The sequence below is a fragment of the Nipponia nippon genome, unplaced genomic scaffold (assembly GCF_047370975.1).
Source record: "Nipponia nippon isolate SJK-2023a ecotype South Korea unplaced genomic scaffold, ASM4737097v1 scaffold_3, whole genome shotgun sequence".
Classification (NCBI taxonomy): domain Eukaryota; kingdom Metazoa; phylum Chordata; class Aves; order Pelecaniformes; family Threskiornithidae; genus Nipponia; species Nipponia nippon.
In genome coordinates, this window is record NW_028262347.1 from 73952599 (window position 1) to 73971699 (window position 19101).

Sequence of the window (19101 nt, forward strand, 5' to 3'; positions counted from 1 at the left end):
TCAATAATGAATATAAGCTATATAGATGTGACAAATGGACTAGAATAAATAATGGCAAAGAACTAAAGTAAAATATTTTGCTTTAGGTAAATACTGTCTCTTTTTGGTGTGTTAAAAAAGCTAGACTATAAGAAAAATAAAGTCTCAGAACAATTATATCAAAAACATATTTAAAGACGTTTTAGTTGAGTCGGGGGGGTACTTTTTCTGGGTGTCTTTTTTTCTGCTTTATATGATGATTCATCCAAATAAGCAGCATTACATTTATTCTGGGCAAGAAAGAGATATTTAGGGTCATATTCTGTTTGTACAGGAATGTCCTTTTATAATGTGATGGGTAGTACCAGACTAACAAAGCAGAACAGTTAGACTCACAAGGTATGGGTTTATAGAAAATCACAACAGATTAATTAAAAAGATGTAATAGTAATTTATTATCCTGATATTGTAAAGCTCAAAATGGAGTACCCGGAGTTTTTGTTGGAATTGGTGGCAGCTGGAAATACTGAGAACTTTGCAGGGTTAGGCATCCTCCTCACACGCTTCAGAAGGTGCTAAAGTCAAAAGGAGCTTTTAACTCTTTGAGGTGATACGGCTTCACTACGAAAAGCTTGTCTGCAGAACATCCACGGTCTTGGGGCGGGGTGAAAAAGGGAATGGGAGAAAGAATAGCAAGGGAGGGGAAGTGGGGGGAAACTACTTAGATAAATAAATTTGTGTGAGAGACACCTAGCCGCCTTCTGTCCTACTTCTTGCATTGTGAGTGGATGGTGGCAAGATACTGGGCACTCGGTTCTTGTTCTTGGATTGTTTTTTTTTTTAAGTAGCGGCAGTGGGTCATTTGGATTGCTTCATTTTGTTCTGTAACCAGGGTGAACAGGAGGGTTCACTTATAGGTTGGGAGGATGCAGCTGGAAACGTACAGGAGTGGCAAAAAGGAAGAAAAAGAGGGAAACAAAGGTTATTTTAGTCTTTTCTAAGGTGTATGGCTATACAGGTTTACGGGATTCATCATCCAGTGGAAAAAAGTGAGAGACGGACTGAGGGAAGTTATCCTGTTTATTTGACTAGGCCTTCCCTTGACTCGGTATGCTATAATCATCTTTATGCTGGTTGTCTTTCAAAGTATAATTAGCCTGGAAGTGAATGTGGGTGGTGGGTGGTATGGAGAAGTATTTCTTCAGAAAAAAATAAATAAGAAAGAAATGGTTTGCTGAAGAAAAAAAGTCTTGTGTAACTTTCCAGTTTTTTGGTTTGGACAGTGTATATGTGACTCCAGAAGCCAAAGATGGCCTGAGTCGAAGTCCAGAGAGAGTTCACTAGAAACAGTCTAATTGGAACATGCCCCAATTTATTACAGTGATGATAACGCTGTGTACCTCTGTTGTGCCCTCTGTGCTAAGATCTCAAGGTGCTTTACAAATACTAAGGGATTAACTTGCACAATGCCACTGACAAATAGGTATTATTACTGTCCCCTTTTATGCGCCTGGGGAATTGAAGTACTGAGGAGTACAACAGCTCAGTTGTGCAACGCTTTTGCCTGGAGAGAAGAACTTAATGTTAAGTCATCCCACTGCAGCCAGAGGTTTGAATACAGCAAAACTTAGTACCTGTGTCCTCCTGGGTATTTGCAGATCTCCACTTAGTTACATTCAGATTTGTTTTGGTAGAGAAACTTGCAGCCTTAGAGGGACAGGAGGTAAAGTTGTAATTAATTCCTCCTTAATTGGCATAGCAGCAAGTAATTCGGCTTAATCCATTCCTTGCTGTGAGGATGAAGTAAGGCTAAACATTTGAATTGTGGAGAGGACAAGGGAGAGAGGGGGAGTAGGCAGTGGAAGATGGACAGACAGACATTTCTTATGCTCTTGTAGGCACACGTTAAGAAATACCTACATAAATAAGACACCTTTTTTTATTTTTCCCTTAGATTGCCTCTTGACTTAATTAGGTGAAATGCAAAGAAATAGACTATTCAGTTTGGAAAATTTCACTAAATTTTTCCTACCCCTTCTTGTCTTTCATTCAGTCCATAAGAGTCTCTGGAGTGTGAAATGTGAAGACACCAAATTGGAATTAATTTTGCTTTTTCATTTAACAGATTGTGTTACATTAACACCACTCTATTGCCAAGCAGCAAACCTTTCCTTTCCTCAGATGTTAGCTTCTAATACAGACTAAAGGCTGCTGAAAGAATGGTTATACTGAAATGCTTTATTTAAGTTTATAGTCCCTCGTGACTTGAACGGGCCCTGATTCTGCTAAGATGTATTCACGTGAGCAGTCTCGCTGAGTTCGCTTTTATTGCTTCCTGGCAAGTAAGCTGGATTCTATTTCATATAACATCGCCCAAGTTAGAATTTCAAAGCTCATTCAATCCTCAGAGAGACCTTTGCAAGACTCTCTTCTCCTGTATCTCTACACAGGCACTAAACACACTGAGGACACAATTGAATTAATCAGGACTACTCGTGTACAGAAAATCAACCGAGATGCTGTTTAAGAGATGACAACTTTGATATCATATTGTTCATTACCAGCCAAGGAATTGTTACTGCTTATGTAACCGGATTATTAAATTGTTTACTATGATAAGTCTTGCTTCCAATATTAAGCATGCACGGAGAGTCTTAGTGTAGTTCTACTGAAAAGAACTAGTTATAAATGACATCACAGGTTTGATTTTTCTCTCCCTAAATCGTGTTTTGTTTGCACTTTTGAGTGTGTGTTTTAATTTTCAGTCCTACAAGTTTAGCCTAGGATCTGGCGGTCAGGCTCGGTTCTCTCATGCTCTTGGATGAGACAACATTCGAATTCTACAGGTTAAATTCTTTTCCTAAAGACACCTGCCTTTCTGCAAAATGTTTATTTTGTGCCTCTCATGGTCAGGATAGATCCTGGAAGTGAGTTATGCAGATCCAAGGTGGGGTTAAATCTGATTCTGCAATTAGTACGTTATTCTATGGTATGTGACTAGAATGAAATGCTGTTTAGTGGCCTATGGACTAATTGGTTCTGCAGGACGTAGGAAAGTAGAAGTAGTAGTAAAGAGGCCTCAAATTAGAAAACAGAACAACAAAATAAAGATGTACATGACTCTGCATCCAGCACTCAGGACTGTTCAGTGAGGAGGTGTCATTTGACATTACCCCTGTCTAGAACAAATTGCACCTTAATAGTTTGGATCCCTTTATTTTCTTTACTGAAGATGGCAGTATTTAGAGCTCAAGCTCCCTCAAGAGCAGCGGCCCATTCATTGGCACCATCTCACTGAAGAAAATAGAAGTCTATTCCCTTCATTTTTAGCAGAATTGTCTCTCATCTCTCTGCAAGAGACTATTCCATTTCAAGCTTCCTGCCCTTTGAACTAGAATTTTCATATACGTTATTTAAAGATTCTGTGCAACAATTGTAAGCCTAAATTATATAAATTTCAGAGAACCTGAGCAAAACTGTCGTTGAGGGATGGTTCTTCTTTCAGCTGTGGTACTGTTGCCCTTTTCCATCTTTGACTGTAATCCCATTGCACTTGGAGTCATCAGGACTCAGTGTGGAGTTGCTGCCGATGGACCTGGGTCATGAGCCCAATGAGCAGTCAGTCCTCTTTAATGTGAACAAAACTCTTCTACTCTGTGTGTGTTAAAGATGACATAGTTGCACATATGTAGAATTATCCTGCATTTCATCTATTACAAAGATAGAGAAATATATTACAGTGCTGCTGGGACTGCCATTCTCAAATGTAAAAGGCCTCAGCTGCTGCCCTGTACCTACAATCCATGGTGGTGGGCACTTCTGGGTTTTTTTGGGGTGGTTTTTTTTTTTTTTTTTTTTACTCATAGACCATTTTTAAAGAAGAACACAGTCATGTGCTTCGTAATCATATAGCCTTTTCCAAGGATACTATATTTCTAAAAATTTTCATTACCCGCCTATGTCTTCCTTTGAACGTTAATTCTTTGTTTCCTTAAACTGTGGTGTGCGTGACAATACAAGGTGAAGTAGTCACCAGGCTTGCTGTTTATTGCTGTCATGGTTGGGTTTCCTGGTTGGTGAAATAGGTTTTTAAAATACGATTTGTCAGGTGTGTTTGATCCCACTGGAGACGCAACGCGTGTGACATCCAGGGCTGCTCCGGTAAAGTTAACTGGCGACTATCCATTAAGTTCAAGGGAGTTAAAGTAGGAACTGTGAGAATGTCGGATGTCATACCTCAGTCGTAGTATTGCCCAAAATTCTGAAAATGGCATATAGTGTATGATGCCTAGCAATTCTGGAGAACATTGGTCAAAATTTTTACATCAAGGCTCAAATGCATTTTGACAAGCGGTCTCTTGTACAAAAAGGTGCTCCTCTGTTTCGGTGCAATGTGGACCTGAGGGTCACTAACACTCATCTGCTTTACTTGCAGCTATCTCTTCCTCAGTTCTCTTTCACAAATTGAAGCATGGAAAGATCTTTTTAGATTTTTGCTGTTAGATTGTAAGCATTCACTTCTAGTAGAAGAAAATCAGAAAACTGCAAAAGGGAAAATGAAGTTTCTGTACATCAGCTCAAGTTTGGCAGTACAAAACAATGTGTGCTTTATTAAGCACAGTTGAATGGGTCTAAATTAATTGTAACTGCTACTATATATGGGAAGGTATAGAATGTAAAATATAACATTAATAATGAATGCTTTCCTGTTGGTGGCTAACTAATTTTTAAATTGCCTGGAAAATGGAGTTGCTGGACAGGATTCACTTAGTGAGGCTGCTGCCAGCCATGTAACTTTGCTGGTTTTAATAATGGCTGATTACACAGGTGGCAATAACAACAATGGTAGGTTTTCTGAGAAATGCATTATTTTCACAGTGCCGCTGATGGAAGAAACGCTTACTAGCAGCTGATAATTAATGATCAATTTGGAGATTATCACAAACAATTTACAAAGGTTGACTTTTCCTTTAGAAGTCCCTTTGGATAAACTGGATGGTAAATTACCTGCCTAAGGCTTTTACTTTACTTGTGCTAATAAGATGAAAATGAATGTGTTTGAAGAGCTCTGAACTGAACTTTTTCAGGCTGTCTGATAATCCATACAACTCTTCTTTAAACATCTTAAGTGAGTGAGCAAATAGAGACTATAATAAAATTGAGAACCATCATATGGGCGCATGTCACCACCCGGTCTATGTAATGGGGCATGACAAATAAGGGGCACTGCTGTAGAGTTCATATTTTCATTTTATGGCATACATTAAATATTTGATCATCAGCCAGCAGATAGAAACAATTGGGCTAAGAGTATAATTTGCAAATAGAAGGGTAAGATTTAGACTGTCATAGTCTGAGCACAGTATGGAGAATTTCTATATCTTAATCCACGCTTCAATATCGTCTCTTTACATTGTGGTGTGCAGACCACTTAAAATCCTCTTCTGTATTTCCTCAGCCTGTAAAAAGGAGTTAGTAATCTGTATTTACTTCAGAGGGGATAATAATCCTTATTTACTTCACAGAAGGGATATGTGAAGAGTAATTAGTATTTGTAAGTGCTTTTAAGGATGAAAAGAGTAGTGCAAGCATAGAAAACTCTCTAGTAAATTGTGTAAAGGAAAGAAGAGGAAAGAAGTAGGATGAGGTTTGTAGAGGTATGTAGGTGTTTAGAGACATGGGCTCCTCGACAGATTTTCAGAAGTCTATAGGTATCTTAATATTGGAAGCATATTTGAACATCTCTTACAGCAAGATAAATTCCATGGTTTTGGCACTTCAATATATTTATAAATCTGGCTTGTGCTTTATATCCATGACATATGGGGTGGGGGGGGGAAGTAGAGGGAAAGGGGGATAGGGGTGTAAAGGCCTGGTAACAGCTGCACTTTCTGATCTTCCCCCTCTAAAGCAAGGATGGAGATGGGGGTGAGAAGAGAGCAGGAGAGAAAGGAAAAAACCTTTGTACATCTGATGAGCTCTTTTACAAGGGGGGTTTTGCAGACTCTTGAAAATGCCAGCCGGGAATCCCAGCATACAGCTGTACGCTCGGTCCGTGTTGCAAGTAGATTAGTGGAACGAGAAGTGTGCTGTTGGTTAAAAGTGTTCCCCTAGCATTAGTTTTATATTTTTGAGACTTTATTTTATGGTTGACATTTTTAAAGTTTAAAATCTGATACACTTGTGTGAGCCATTTAAAAGAGAGAAGAACTAAAGAAAGGATCTTTGCTTTGTTTGTGAATGAAGGGACGGGTGGCTAGATACAAGTTACAGTGATACAGAAAGTACCCTTTCTAGGGAGTTGAGTCTTTTTAGTATGCCTTTATAATTAGTTATCCAGGGCAGAGGTTGGAAAGGGGGCTGGTTTTAGCTTTCCATCATTATCTTGATAGTGCGTTCGATGAATGCAGTATGCCTCATTTTCATTGTACTGAGGAATTATCATCAGAGCTACTGCATAATAGAGGAAACTGGAAATCAGAGCTTGCGGCTTGCTGTCCGCATTTGGCCCTGATGTGCTGTTAGAGGGTAGGTTAGAGCTCTGACTTTCACATGGGTGCCAGTACTGGGCAGTTCTGTGGGTAAACAAGAACCAAACCAGCGTCTGTAAGGATTCATCTGTCAAATGGGTGTTGCCATTAGTATTTCATGATGAAGGTATGTGGGATCCCTTTAAAATAGATTTTCTGAGTAAGAAGCACTCAGTAATTGTAAATTACCCTGGTATTACCTGGCAAGGGGTGAGTTTTCTTCTTGTGTGAAGGACAGAGAAGGGGATGCAGTGAAACTGGACAGTGTAGTGAAAAGGATACAGTGACATTCTCCTGCTAAATGTGGGGTTTTGGTTTAGGGTTTTTTGGTTGGGTTTAGGTTTTGGGTTTGGTTTTTTTTTTTTTTTGCATTGTCGCTGCCCAGAAAAGAAATATGAATAGATTTTTACATAAATACAGTCAATAGGTAAAAAAAAAAAAAAAAATTATTCTTAGGATCCGTTGGCAGGACCGTATGAAGAAACTTAGTTCTGCAGTTTCAAAATACAGTAGCTGAATAGAGTACTTATTTTTTGCCCTTGCTTATGTGTCAGTATGCACAAAACCATCAGGTAAATTAACAATACAAGCAAGTAATACAAACAGCAATCACCAATAAAATGTTTTCTTTAAAAAAGAAAATTGGAGTTTGCAGAGCTTTTTATAAAGGCAGTTAAACATTCTTATCTCTTACGTAGAAATAGAAAAACTGGGAGCCAGAAAGATTCAATAAATTATATGGGGTCACACGGGAAGTTGCCGTCTTCTGAATTCTTAATGTTGTGTCCTGGTTTCATAGCCCATACTGAGGCAGAGAGGGTATTCAGCAGTAAACTACCTGGTCATAGTTTCAATGTTCGTGCTGCTTCGGCAATGGTCAACGCCAAAGGATGTTGCTATACTGCAGAATTAAATTTCTGTGATGTATTTCAAACAGTCAACCAATCCTCTATCCTAGGTGTCATTCAAACAACTGTAGAGCTTGCCAGATGACTACTTAGCCAAATCAAAAGCTATTTGTTACTTTTTTGAAATTAAAAATGGACAGTGGACCTTTCTTGTTGCATTTTGTATCCGGTTCAGGCTGGTAACCTTGAAAACATAGCTGATCATCAGCCTGTGATATGGAGGTGTTTGCTAATGTCTGATAGAAACGAATCCATGATTTTTCTCAATGTCCTAGTTTAATGTGACTATAATTATGCCTAATCAATTACTTCAGTTGCAGTAGGTAGCCCATAGAGTGGCTGGGTACTGGCACTTCTCTTCTGGGTACTTCTCTTCTGGGTACTTCTGGTACTACTCTTACTGGGTACTGGCACTTCTCTTCCAATAGAGAAGTGTGTCCAGTATCATCTCAGATACATCGAGAGGCTTTCTGGGAGATGTACTTTCTGTTGCCCATGCACTATCTTTTTATAGGGATTCATGCTTGAATTGTTCTCAGTGCAAAATCCATGTAGTTAGAAAAACAAAAAAGCGGTGTATGTGTGGGGAGTGTAGAATAAAAAAAAGAAGTGGGAAGTAAGGAAGTTTGGTTGTTCATTTTTGTTTAACAGCTAAGTTAATTTTCTAAGATGCTCAGCACCTACACCTCTTAAGCCTGAAGGAATCTGAAGGTCCTCGCTCCCTTCAAGGCCAGTGGTGCCCTTTGAATGCCTCATTCTCCATGCAGTGGTCATTTTCCTTGTAATACTCGTGACATACGTTTTAGATCTGAACATCTGGATTCAGATTCACTTATAATATAATTAGGTGTATCCCCAGCGGGGAGAAGGTTTTTGATGGAAGAAGTCTTTTCAAGAAAGCTATTATACCACTTGTTATGGCAATAGCAGCCAGGTTTACTTTGCTCTAATGTATATTTATTTTTTTCAGAAGACTATAGCTCTCATCCGAAGTTGGACCTCCACGGCAATATGTGCCTTAGACTGCTAAATTGTTTTAATACATCTCAGTAAAAACAGTTCTAGGCAAGAGCATTTTAATGGTCATTTTTTTTAAGTGTGTTTGAAGGCAGTGTGTGGACAGTGTGATGTAGGGGAAGAGCCAAATGTTTATTTTAAGATGTGTTTGAATGAATCTGCCTACATAAACTTGCCAGTGTTAAGAAAGAGGGGCTCTGCCCCTTTTAGATCACAAAGGCCTCTCAGTGGGGGATGGTTTTGGTAATGGAAAAAACAAAAAAGGTTCCAGTATGTGGTGGAGGAGGTAAAATAAACAAACAGCAATGGATGATTACTTCTCTCCATCAAGGCTTCTTTATCCTTGCAAGCTCAGTCAGTGGTCAGCATGTTAGACACCCCTCCCTGTTTTATCCATCCCTTAACTGTGTTCTTTGACAGCATTGGTTTATACAGCTGGGTCTTTGTGGAGCTGGATGGGAATCGCTGTCGAACAACAGACGTGAAGGTAGACAAAGTACCTATGGAAGGGTGAATGGCAGACGTCCTCCGAGTTTCCCTGGAGGGAAAGATGCTGGTTTCAGGGTTTTTCTCCTTTCCACCTCACCCCCCAACTCCCAAAGACTTTTAAAGCGGACATCTTTTTGGGATGGTGTTTCAGTGCCTGTCACTGCAGCCTTTCTGAGGTAAAATCTGAGACTCCTTATGGTCCTAAAGGTATGTTGTCTGTTTAGAGTGGTCTGTCATTGTCATATTTGTAGGTTGGTTTTTACTTTGCATACCAATGTGCGTTTGTGCAAGGGTATATGTGTGTTGTATGACTAGTAACTATATTTTTCTTAGCTAACAGCTCCAGCAGTATCTAGGGTTAATGTTTGTTAAGCTGGGTAATTGTCAGCTGTTTGATTGTTCTTTCTCTTGAAATTTTTGACAGGCATTTCTTCAGTCAGATAAAGCAAAAAATCAGCTTTTAGACAGTGGTGAGCTGAAGTCAATCCACTTACCTACATGCCCCGTTACAGCGGTGAGGAAGCATGTTAGTATGTGCAAGCAACAGTTTTCAGAAGTGTTCAATAGCGCTTTAAACTGAACACGGATGTTCAGAAATCAGAAAATTCACAGAAGTGAAAGTGGCTTGTACAGTACTATTGCAAGTAAACAGACATGTGCTATAATGGGTGATTATGCCACCGGTTTGTTAATGTAGATTTTTAATTTTTATGGTTTTATGAATAAAAACTGGGAAAACAATACAACTGTCAACCTTTCACAAGATGACTGAAGAAGACTTCACAGTACAATATGTGCAGTGAGTGAAACAGGAGCCCTCACCATGAACAACTTCTGTTTTATCCCTCATGCAGTCATCTGTTGGATGGCATGACTCTGCGGATAACCTGAAGTAGGAGACAGGAGTGCAAAACCACCTGAACACTGGAAAAAAGTTCATCTTCTCTTTTGGAATACCAGAATGTCTGAGTAAAATTATTTTTATTTAAACATTTTTTGTTTTACTCTATTTGTATTTCAGAGTAATTTTCAGAGGCAGCAATTTTCACTAGTTTCTGAAAGGCGACATCTGGGCTTTGGAACAATCTCTTTTCAGCTTTGAAAATTCTACCTCAAATTGCTTAGACATTATAAATGTTCAAATTTTTCTGTGTTCTTGTTTTTTTAACATAATAGAAAGGCAATAATGTATTTATTCCCTGCCATTTTATCTTCAAGTTCAGTTTGATTTTTCTTTCTTGGGCTCTCCAGGATTATTTGTTCCTGGGCCAAGAATGCACCTGTCATGTATAAATCCTCCAAAAAGGGGGGAGCGCACACATGCATGTGAATAAAAAAAAAATAAAAATTCTAGGCAGCTGGAATTAACCTGTTGGAAAGAAAATGTTTACATCCATTAGAGACATTGCTCTGCCTAAGTATATTTTTTCATACACACGCGTGCACACAGACAAAAAAAAAAAACATTCACTGTGCCTGTAATTCTTAAAGGTACACACGGGTTGTCTGCGGCCCCAATTCTGCTCCCGCTAAAGTTATTTAGAGGCCCAATATTTCAGGGATGCAAGTTCAAGCTATGAATGCATATGCATATGTACTTTACTAGCACGATTGGTTTTACCAGGAAACATAGAGTGTATGAATTGATGTATGTGCTTTTGTGTCCCCGTGTTTATTTGCAATTTTTTATGAAGTGATAGACATGATGCAAATGCGTATGCAAGTGATGGTTGGAGCAGGAGTTTATGTAATAATGGTAGAACAGTACTGTAAGTTCAGAAGTGTAAACATCAGTGAGTATATTGAAAATTATTTCATAAGTGCAATTACATGTACATTTATTAGAAGCAAACATACATGCAATATAAACTTATTATTCTGAACTTACCAGTAGGGAAATTCAGAGTGAAGTGGGGAAAAAGAGAGACTCTTTTTTTTCCTTGTTTCTGATTTGTTTGTGATTATACACAAACTCTGGTGAGAAAATGTTGTTGCTCAAAAAAAAAAAAAATTCCATTTGTTGAGTTTGAAATGTAAGTAAGGCAAGAGAGAGAAAAGGAGAGGGGGCTTGAAGCTCAATAGCTGTTTCCTTGGCACTCCCATTCCTGAGCAATGGCGTGATGGAAGAGTGGGAAAAGCTGTGTCATATTTTACTGAGATCTCAGTCAAAAGAGTGGCTTCTCGTACTGAAATCTGGGCGTCTTTTGGGAGAGAATTCTTATTATTAATGTTGATTCTACTGAAAGTAATTCATCACTTAATAATGCTTGAAGAAATTTTATGTCAGCTTGATTAGACAAAAACTACGAATGACCAAGAATAAGCTCCCTAAATTGCAGAAGTTTTAATATTAGCTAACTTTTCAGAATGAGCCTGTGCTTCCTCAAATTTCTTTGTAATAAGTAAGTCATTCACAATAGTCATAATTTTAAAGCTTTTTCAACTCCTTGCCTTCATTTCACTCAATGTCAATGGAAATTAGGTATGCACGTCTGTGTGTGATGTATGGATTCCTTGTAGCATGCAGCACAGCTCTCCCACTCAGCGTCTGGAGACTGACTGACTTCTTTTCTGTCATTTTCAAGTATTAGTTTGAACAGTGAAATTTCAAGTCCTGAAATCGTTAATTATTTGACTAGATTCCTCTTTGTAGTTCAGCAGGCAGAAAGAGTGATGATTACCTAATGTCTTAGGGCTTGTGATAGTACTTTCAGCAGCGAGCACTTCCTAAAACTTTACATGAAAATAAAACCAAAACTCTGCTATTTCTGCTGTGACATGAGGACAAATGTAAAATAATAATAATAATAAAAAAAGTAAAAAAAGCAAGATGTATGAGGACCTGAAGAGTGGAGGGAGGTACATTTCTGAAAGGGGGGTGGGGGGGGGGAAGGAAGCCAGAGTTAATTTGAGGATGCACTGGAAAATAAATGAGCTTGTGGATTTAATTCAAAATCATCCAAGCAGAGTCTTTTGCATGAAAGAAGCCAGTGATCAGGCTCAGTTTACTTGAAACATCAACAATGACTGCATCCTGCTGTTTCAGAGTTTGTGCCGATAGATGCTCATCGTCTTTGACACTGCACCATTACGGTTGTATGTTGCCTGTACCATAACCACATTTTCACTGCGTGCCTCTTCCGGTTTTGAGAAGTTCTCAAAAAATCCAGGTTTTGAAGTTTGGTCTTTTAGAAACATACTTTTCAGCAAAAGTAAAATCTGATCCTGTAGTTTCTGGTTTATAAACATACTATTAGATTTTTGGCTCTTTTAGTTGACATACAGGCTAGTGAAAAATGAAAGGCTTATAAAGTTGACAGGTACCAAACAAAAATAGGATACAGGTTCTCATGCTTAAGCTGACTTTGAATGCGTGTCTCTGGGTGAATCACTAAACGTTCCTGCTTAACACCTACTAGTTACTGTACAAAACAGGGACAATAATGCAAAGTCCTGTATGAGATTTGCAAAAGAATTAGGTAATATTCTTTGCGGTAATAGAATATAGTACCTTGATGGAAGTTCCTTCATCACCTTACAGGTTCTGTTTTGGTTGAAGGTGGGTTTGTTTCAGGCTAGGGTATTTCACTAAACAACTTAGTCAAGCACAAAGAATCTTTCCCAGTTACCTGCTTCAAAAGGTCAGTGAAAATCTTTGCATAACGCACATTAGGAACATTCAACATGAACTTTTTTCCACAACGTATTTTTCCTAGACTTGATTTTACAGTGGTTTCTCATGCATAAATTCCTTGCAAATGCAAGAAAATGGAGATGATGAATTTTTAGTTCAGAGCATAGAGTTTATAGAAAGTTTGGGTTTGGTTTATTTTTTTTCTCTTCATTTTTCTAATGAAAAAAGACAAATTTTACAAGGTTTTTGTTAACATTTTATTGAATGACACTTGTAGCAACTTTCTTATTTGAAGGTTTCAAAACTTGTCAAAATGAAACTGTTTACCACTGGAATTTTGAACAGTACCTTTTCTCAAAAAATAGTTTCCACATTATGTGGAATATCAGATTTATGAGCCAAGCTGCTGATACTGTACTATACTATACTTTAAAATGCAACTTTAAAGTAGGAGGTAGCACGTTCCCCATCCATTTTATATTCAGAATCTTCTAAACTGATGGACTAAAAAAAAATTGTTAAAGTTACCCCGTACAGGGAGGAAATCTGGGAAGCAAAATGGAGAAAGTGAGTTGGGTGAAATGGAAATTATTGGGTGGGCTTAACCATAGGATTACTTGTGGCAGCTATAATAATAGACAACTGCACTGAAATATTACACAGGTTATGCTATAGCGATCTTGGTTTGTATGAACAAAAGTGAGTTGTTCACCAAAACCCTTTTCGAATAACACAACTTATTTGTAGCATATGTGCATTTTAAAAGATGGCTGATTGATATGGTCTTAGAAAGTAATAATTAACAGATTATTCCATCTCAGTGTGAGTGACAGATGAGAGCATGTTTCATGCACATTTTTATTGATTAGCAAATTAGAGATGCTTGCTTCTTTTTTCTCTCTTGTTTTTTTTTTTTTTTTTTTTTTTTTTTTTTAAATTGTAAAATTACTTCAGTAAAGAATTCCAAACCAGGCTGTAAATGACTCAAAGATATTGTCAAGTGAAGTCTGTTTTTAGTGATATGTGTAGAAACAAGTCGGGCTTGCAGTTCCCAGTGGGACAGAGTGTGGGAGTCTGCCACCCTTACTCATGTTGAGTAATACCTTATTACACAAGTAATCCTGTCAAAATGAAGAGAGTTGGGTTTTTTTAAAGGTACTAGTTATTCAGTGTACATAAATAATGAATGAATTTGGGGCCAAAACGGAATGGAGACAGTCATTAGTATTAACTAGCACCTTTTGCTTGGACTGTCTGTAAAGAGATCACAGCTTCAATAAACCTGGGAATGTGAACTATTTTATTAGTACTAAACATGATCAGAGATGAGGCAGAGGTATTGCTGACGTTTTGGATAAGCTTGTGTTTGTGCATCTGTGTGTGTGTGTGTGCGCGCGCTTACACATGAGCTATATGTAATATTGCTGCTGTCTGTAATCACAAGTATTTCCTGTGGAAAAGCAGAGTCTGCAGATTTCCAACCTGTGCTTTAATTAGAGGCAAATACCCCCGCAGATCAGGAAGAGTCAGATTGAATCCCATTGAAGTTCCTGGGACTAGTTTAGGGTATAGCATTCAGTTTGGAATCAGGCCGTCTTAGCGAGTAAGTTCCTGATGCTGTTGGTAGCTGGAATGACCCTCCACACTGCTGCTGGAGGATCAGATCTGCTCGTCTTGTCCTTGTGCATGTCTTCAGAATGCAGCTCTGTGCCTGTCTCCAATGTACGGGGCCGAGTGATTTAAACTCTCCCCATGAGAAAGACTTAGTTTATAGCTGCCAGAGAAACTCAAGAGGTGAACATTTTCATGCCGATTCAGAAACTGGCTATGCGACTCCAGTCAGGCGCTGTCACGCCTAGTTATGGTGAGAAAACAACAATGCCTCTCTTGATAAGGGAAAAAAAGAAAGTCTTGCACAGTCAAAATTTTGACATACAATTTAAATCATCTCTCTACGTCCTGTGGACTTGGAGCTGTCAAAAAGGCAAAGCCTGTGTTTGAATGGAAAAGCTTTTTATTTCTTTAAAAAGTGTACCAACTATAATTATCCATAACTATGCAGGCCTGTTTTAATGCTGTTTTATAATTACAGGTCTTAATGCTAGATTATACAAAGTCATTTATAAATAGTCAGAACAGAGGGACTTTGGGAGTTTTTAACCTGTAGATTGCTGTAGGTTGTGGCAGCTGACGGGATTTTGCCTGTGTATGTATGGGGTGAGCTCTGTAATGATTGATGAATCCCTTAATTAACTCCCAACAAGTTAAGATTTATGGCCTCATATCTTTTTCTCCTGACACATCTGTGTTTGTCACTTTGGAAGACATGGATAAGCCATTTCTCCAAAAGCTTTTGTGGGTATCTGAAATGTTTCTGAGGTATTTTGCTTAATGTAACAAGATTAGAGTTTTATGACATAAAATTTATGAAATTTTATGGCATGAGCAATCAAATTGGGATGGATGCTGGTTGTGTGCTAGAGGGCACCATCTCCTTGAATACTGGATACCATTTCAGATTTATTTTGGGTATGCAATCGTGTATGAAATGAACCAAAACCAATGAACAAATGGAAACATAGTGGGGACACTTAAATGAGGTTCTGTTAAAATTAACAATAATACAAAAATAGAGCTGTGGAAAGATCACTTTTGTGAGGCACTGAACTCGAGGGAAGAAACCCCCAAACAAAACAACGTTATTTGGTAGCCTGAAATTATTTGGGTGGAACCAATACTTGTAGTGGCATGAGGAAGCAATTCACGTGGATGCAGTTCAGCTCTTACTCTCTCCAGTGGGAAAATCCAGCCATGCTGAAGTCAGTCCAAAAACACTGAGATCAATAGACACAGGGTATCAGTTTAAGCCTACAAAGAGTCTGTTGTAAATTGAAAGGGAGTAAAGAAATACATGGAGAAGCTATTGTACAATGAATCACATCAAATATTTGTGGGATAAGAGTGAGTTAGAAGAGTGAGATTTTCCTTCCCTGAAAAAAACATTCTTGCTGCTAGGAAAAGCATTTATTTAATGAAAATTTAACAAAAAGCATGTTTTTTACTGCAATTTCTGCATATTAAGAAGCCTTTTCAGAAACAGAAAAAAAGAGTCCCTTTACAAAAAATAGGGTTGTGTTTAAATTCATCACCAGAACTAAATCTTCAGTTCCATCCTAACCACTGATAAAAATCAAGTATGGGGATACATTTCGTAACTGCGATGTGTCTCTACAGTGGACTGAGTACTGCCTGTGTGCCACTGTGTCTGAACTTTGCAGATTAAGGTTGTCTAAAAAGTTACTATTTAGCTATTCATATTCAGTAGAAATGATTAATGACAATTCAAAATGCAGCTCTTCTTGCAAGTCTTAGGTTGCAACAGATTTCATCTGCAGAGACACCCCTTTAGATTCTGAATCTGGTCCACTGTATTGCTACTTTTCTGTTATATCAAGTTATATCTTGAGGTTTTGTTTGTTTTTTTTTAATCCTATCCATAAGTTGATGTTTGAGGAAACTGATGTTTCCTCTCTCATTGTAAACCCTCTTTCAGAGGGGTGTAATTGAAAACCCTTCTGAGTTTAAACTAGTTTGAGGAAAAGATCTTGAAGTCGTGTAAGCTGTAAACTGTCACGTTATCATTGAGGGTAGATCCAGGATGTTTGCAGTCCTTTGTTAAGATGGGATAATTCCAGTCCTTCATTAGACTTAGATCTGTTTAAAAGAGCTCAGTTTCAGATAATGTTGTTACTCAGAATTTAGCTGTTTCCCTTATTGTTTATAATGGGAACTCTACTTGCATCTCAGATATAGAATCTGTTAAGACCTAGTATTAGCTCAGTAGGAAAATGAAGATGTATGAAAAGAAGATAATTCGAGGATATGGGGTGTGGGAGCATTACAAATTCTGATAAAGCTGTAGAAATAATGAAAGACTGTCCGTGAATGAATTTACCTTGTATCACGTTGTTTTCTGCTCATGAACCCGTCAGTGATTTGATCCTTTGCTGCTATCGGCTTTGATAGTTACTGTCCTTCTGGAAGACATTTCCAGAAGTAGATACGGATTTATTCATTTATTTATTTATTTATTTATTTATTTAAATCTTGCATTGTCTTGTGGAAATTTCCTGGATGTTCATAAGGAGTGAGTAATTTGTATGAAACTGTGGTGTTTCTGTTTGATGTTAAAGGGGATGATGAGATTTCTGAAGGGCCAGATTATGCCTAACTCATGTTGGCTGTGGGCAGTGCTACCTGAAAACAAATCGCAGTCGTCGTCTGAGCTGTGTGACCTTTACCTAGGGCTGTGCATCTGTTTCTTTGTGTCTCCTAGTCACTTGGAAAACTAATGCAGTTTAAATCTGTAGCTTCACCACCTTAGCTATTTTAGCAATTTCTTGGCCTTCTACCATTATGATGAGCACGTGGCTTGTAATTTAAACTGGAGGTTGGAAGAGCTGCGTGAGGAAGGGAAAAGTTTCTTCTTCTCTCTCTAGTATCACTGTAGGCTGGCCTACAGTCCAACCCATAGGTTTTCATTTTAGATCAAAAACATAATAATCTCCGTTATTGCTACTGCATGGAGGTGTTCACCTCTGTTGCCTTCCTTGCCTGTTTTTATAAATTCCCTGCAGAAAATGATATCGTCTCTGTTGGGAACAGTGACAAGCAGAAGGCGATGATGATCTGCAGCACGCTAACTGAACGCAGTACAGGAAACCGTATATTCACTGATAAAGTTAGCAGAAGAGCTTTACTTTAACATAATAGTCAAACTCTCCTTGTGAAGCAATGTGACAGAATCTGGGTTAACAGCAGTAGGAGTTTTTAACACAACTTGGGTATATAGTATATAATACAAGTCATCAATACAAAGCAAGGCATCCTGTCTCTGTATTGTATTGTCAAAGTGAATTGTAGTGGACAATTTCATAGATGGTTTACAATATTTTCGGTCATCTTATCAAATATAAATGTCCTGAAGTATAGAACATTACCGTGGAATAATTGACTAATAATTTTGTGTTCCTCTTTTTTTTTTTTTTTTTTTTTTTTTTTGCCAAAATTGAGACAACTGCTTAGTGCTGATTTTCAGAAAGGGAGATTTTGTAAAAACCCAAGCTTCTATTAAGGCAGCGTTGAAATGAGTAACCAAAATGTAACCCTGGGAATCAATAGCAAATGTGTATCATGGTGCGGTGCAATGCAGAATATGAATAATTCACATTAACTTCAGGAGGGGGTTGCATGGTTTCTGCAGAAGAAAAGCTTGGGATCTGTCACGTCAAACATAGCTGTAAAATGCTGAATTCAGTGGGCTAGTAGAAAACTGCCAGTAAGAGTCTATCTGGTGATCTCTGTCTTTATACATATGCTTCGCTGCAGACACGTAGGTGGGAAAGCCTAGAAGACAGAATTCAGGTAGGATGTATGAAGTGTTAGTCTGTTGGACTAAGTCAAACATTAATAGAAAATACAGATTGCTTCTCTGCGTACAGGCAATAGGTGGTGTTCAGAACAGGCGATGTGCAGCTGAGCATAGGTTCTGGTAGGGATTTTTTTGTCTCAGTTTTTTTTGGTGTTGTTTCTTTTTGGTTTTGGTTTTTGTGTTGTTGGTTTATTTTTTTTAAAATATAATCTAACTTGGCTCAGGAGGCAGAGCTCAAAATGAGATCATTAGAAACAAAATAAGTCCTAACAAAGGGCTGTTTAAAGTCACTGTTTGTTTTCAGACCCAGTTGACTGCTGCTAAGAACCATTTCGTGCTCAATATGCCAAATCGTATGGACATGCTCCACCTCACAGCAGCCCCACACATGGTTCAAGAGGCTGCTGGGCTTTTGAAATGCAGTCCTTTAACTGTGAAGTGGAAAATTCAAAATGGGGTAATTAGAATCATAAATACTAGATTTTTGAGGAGGAGCAGTGTTACTTCAGCCTGTCTTTTCAACTTCTTTTACATACAGTAGTCTTCAGTTTCCTTGTTCATAACTTCCTATTTTCTAGGAAGTATTTATCTTTTTTCCTTTCTTTTCTTCTTTTGACTATGCCTATAGGATTTCTTATTTCTCATTCCATTCCTTATTACAGATGCCCCTGCTTAGCACAGTGGCCCATTATGCCAGCCATGCACATACCCTGATTTTCATGAGCAATGTTGCTGTAATTAATCCCAGAAGTCGTCTGCATTTTAATACTTCACTTGACCCCTCTATTTTGAAGACCACGCTGAAAAAGTGTTGTGGGTTCAGATGGTCCTCTAAGATTTTCAGTAGTGCCTGGTTTGGACAAAAACTGGATTTTTCAATGACACAAGGATTCTTTCAGTCTTTCTAAAGTTGAAGATATACATGTGCTATCAGAACAGTGTTACCCGACAGTCTCAAAAATTTTGGAATGTGGGGCTGAATTTTAAGTCAAGATTTGTGTGTGATTTTTACAATGTGTACTCTATCTTGCTTGTGTATCCTTTTTTATATAGTTAGGGATGTAAATTACATTTACCTGTATTTTTTTTCCTGATTTGGCTATAGATAGGAAG

The 19101-nt window shown here is 38.1% G+C and overlaps 1 protein-coding gene across 22 annotated transcripts in view; it reads left to right on the plus strand.

Moving 5' to 3' along the window:
* Window positions 1-19101, plus strand: part of SOX5 (SRY-box transcription factor 5) — a 645708-nt gene that overhangs the window by 371461 nt on the left and 255146 nt on the right. The gene's annotated exons all lie outside the window — the stretch shown is intronic.